Below are 4,172 nucleotides of genomic sequence, written 5' to 3'. Positions count from 1 at the left end.
TACCATGGACTGCTAAGAAAACAAACAGATTCATCCTGGAGAGGGTTAAACAGGGCTGCTCCTTGGAGGCAAGGATCCTGGGGCTTCGTCTGACATACTTTGGTCATGTTGTAAGGAGAATCCGGTCCCTGGAGAAGGACATCATGCTTGGGAGGGTGGCGGGCAGGTGCAGGAAGGGAAGACCCTCTGGGAGGTGGATTGATTCAGTGACTGGGGTAATCAGGATAAGTATGTCAAAGACAATGAAATTGGCACAGGACACAACAGAGTTTAGGGCTGTTGTACATAGGGTTGCTATAAGTCGCAAGCGACTCAACAACAACAATGGAATATTATGAAAAACTATACTCAAATATGAAAACATAGAGAAAATGGGCATATACTTAGAAAATCACAATCTATCCAACCTGACTTTGAAGCTAAACATCAAGAAAACAAAGATTCTTACCATTGGGCCAATTGTCAGCATCATTATGGATGGTGAAGTGATTGAGATAGTTAATAGTTTCAATTTGGTTGGCTCCACAGTCAACACTCTTGCTAACAGCAACCAGGAAATCAAAAGATGAATTGCATTTGAAAACTCACCTGTCAGAGACCTCTCCAGAGTACTGGAGAGCAATGATGTCAGGATGGAGACTAAGGTGCACCTGATCCGGGGTACTGTTTTCATAATTGTGTGCTATGCATCAGAGGGCTGTACAATAAGTAGGGATTGTGAAAGAGAATTGAAAGAGAATTGCCTTTGAGTGGTGGTGCTGGAGCAAAGTGTTGAATATACCATAGACTGCTAGGAGAACAAACAGGTTTGTCCTGAGAGGGTGAAACTGGGCTGCTCCTTGGAGGCAAGGATTCTGAAGCTTTGTCTGACATACTTTGGCCATGTTGCATGGAGGGACCAGTCCTTAGAGAGAGACATCATGTTTGAGAGAGTGGAGGGACAGAGCAGGAAAGAAAAACTTTCGATTCGATTGATCGATTCAATGATTTGTGTAATGAGAGTGGGTGTGTCAGAGACAGTAAGGTTGGCATAAGATAGAGCAGGGTTCAGGGCTCTTGTACATAGGGTCACTGTGAGTCACAAACGACTAAGCAGAACATAACAACAACAACCCAAACTGACACAAACCAAAATTTAACATCTAAACAGACTCATCACAAAAGAAGGAATTGAAAAAGTAATTTAAAAACTTCCAGCCAAAAAAAGTCCTGGAGTAGATGGTTTTTTAAGTGAGTTTTATCAAACATTCACAGGAGAGCTTTCACCAATTCTACATAAACTATTTCAGAAAATAGGAAAAGATGGCATTCTCCCAGACTCATCCTACGAAGCAAAGTAAAGACACCACCAAAATAGAAAATAATAGGACAATATCACTCATGAATAGAGAGACAAAAATCTTGAATAAAATCCTGGCAAATACAATCCAATGATACATCAAAAACATAATCCACCATGACCTAGTAGAATTAATAACAGCTATTCAAGGATAGTTCAACATAAGAAAAACAACCAGTGTAATTCATCATATTAACAAATCAAAGAACAAGAACCACATGATTCTATCAACTGATGCAGAAAAGGTCTTGGACAAAATCCAGCACCCTTTCCTGATAAAAACAGATAACAAAATAGGATTAGTTGGATCTTTTCAAGGAATGAACTCCTACTTTTTTTATGGTTTCAATTCTTTTTCTGTTTTTCAGAATTTTTTGTTTTTCAGATTTCTCTCCTTATCTTCCTTTTTTTACAATTTTTTTATTCAACATAGTAAAAAGTATATACACAAACCCAAGATCCAACATTGTTCTCAATGGAGAGACATTGAAGGCATTTCCCTTGAGAACAGCAACTAGACAAGGATGCCCACTATCACCTCTCCCATTCAATATTGCATTAGCAGACTTGGCAATAGCAATAAGACAAAAGAAGGAAATAAGTGGTATCCTAATTGGCAAAGAGGAGATAAAATTCTATCTAAATGCAGATGATAAGATAGTATACTTAGAAAACCCTAAAAACTCAGCAAAAAACTACTGGATATACTTGACCAATTCATCGAAGTGGCAGGATACAAGATCAACATAAAAAAATCAAATGGATTTCTCTACAATGACAAAGAGAATACAAAACTGGAGCTAAAAAAAATACCCATCACAATTGCTAATCACAACATTAAATACTTGGGATTAAATCTAACCAGACGCAAAGGATCTATTCAAAGAAAATGACAAAACATTATTTCAAGAAACAAAAAGAGACTTGGAGAAAAGGAAGCCTATAGCTTGCTCTTGGATAGGAAGATTTAATATTGTGTAAATGACAATAGCACCAAAGGCAATTTGCGTGTTCAATTCAATCCCAATACAAATACCAATTCCATTATTCAATGAGATGGAAAAGGCAATCTCCAGTCTCATTTGGAATGGAAAGAGGCCCTGAATAAGCAAAGCACTTTTTGAAAAGAGAAACAAGGTTGCAGACATCTCACTCCCTGATTTGAAATCCTATCATACTGCCATGGTGGTCAAGACAGTGTGGTACTGATACAATTACAGACACATAGAGCAATGGGATAAAATTGAGAACCCAGAAATCAGCCCATATACCTATAGACAACTGATTTTTTTTATAAACAGATAAATCAGTTAAGTGAGGAAATGACAGCCTTTTTAACAAATGTTGTTGGCAAATTTGGAAGACTATCTGCAGAGAACTCAAGTAAGATCCATACCTCAAATCATACACAAAAACCAACTCAAAGTGGATAAAGGACCTAGGACTAAAATCAAGGACCATGAACATCATTAGAGAAAAGCTTGGAAGAATTCTAGAAGCCCTAATCCATAACATAAACAGTCTTCCAAGCATCCTGAAAAACCTACAACCAGAAGAGGATAAAATAGCTGAACGGGACCTTATGAGAATCACATCCCTACGCACATCCAAAAACTTCTCCAACAGGGTAAAAAGGGAAGTCACAGACTGGGAAAAATATTTGGTAATGCTATGTCTGATAAGAAACTTAAATCTAGAATTTACAGAATACTCAACCACCACAACAAGTAAACAACCCAGTTGAAAAATGGGCACAGGATATGAACAGAAACTTCACCAAAGAAGACATTCAGATGGCAAATACATAAAGAAATGCTCAAAATCCCTAGCTCTAAGAGAGATTCAAATCACAACAACTATAAGATATTATCTCATCCGTGTAAGAATAGCAAAATTCAACAAAGCAGCAAACAACAAATGCTGGTAAGGCTGTGGAGAAACTGGAACCCTTATTCATTGTTAGTGTGAGTGTAAAATGGTGCAACCACTATGGAAGGCTGTATGGTGCTTTCTCAAAAATTTGGAGGGGAAAAAAAAACCCCAAACCATTTGACCCAGTAATCCACTACTGGGAATATACCCTAATGAAACCAGAACAGCCACCCAAGCTGATATATGCACATCTATGTTTAGTGCTGCTTTGTTCACAATAGCAAATAGTTGGAAACAACCCAAGTGCTCATAAACAAACAAATGGATAGAGAAACTGTGGGCTGTGGTATATTCACACAATGGAATACTATGTCACATTAAAAAACAAGGAACTCATGAAATATTGCAAAATGAATGACTCTTAAATACAGTATGCTGAGTGAAATCTCAGTCACAAAAGGACAAATAATAGATAGTCCCAGTGTTCTAAAATGATATTGACATAGGGGTTGGGAGGAACCTAAAAAAAGAGGGGATAAATTATGTATACTGCATTGAAACAGAAGAGGGAGAGAACTGTTTAAAAGTAATATATGGTTAGGTATTAACAGCTGCATAGAAAGAGGAGTTGGGTAGGGGCAGAATTATATAACAATGAAAGATTTTTTTTCTCTTTAAAGATAATATCAAACTATGAGTACTGGTGGGTAGAGAGGAAATATGCAACAACATATGAATGGAAATCCAAAGTCTCTGTAAACTTTCATTTAAAAAAAAACCCAAAAACAAATTATTTCTTTCTTTGTCCATACAAAGAAACATGACAATGTAGCACAAAGAACTGATCAAAATCTATACCAACAAAATCTTTCTGAAAACTAAATGCACTGTTATTATCTAATAAGGAATTAAGAAGAATGATAGGTACTTTCAATACATTGAGAGCAGGTTCAAGGAAACC

The sequence above is a fragment of the Elephantulus edwardii genome, unplaced genomic scaffold (assembly GCF_000299155.1).
Source record: "Elephantulus edwardii isolate Elephantulus edwardi_28Jun2011 unplaced genomic scaffold, EleEdw1.0 scaffold00517, whole genome shotgun sequence".
In the NCBI taxonomy this organism is placed as follows: Eukaryota; Metazoa; Chordata; class Mammalia; order Macroscelidea; family Macroscelididae; genus Elephantulus; species Elephantulus edwardii.
The sequence above is the reverse complement of the archived record's forward strand: the minus strand, read 5'-3'. Positions refer to the sequence as shown.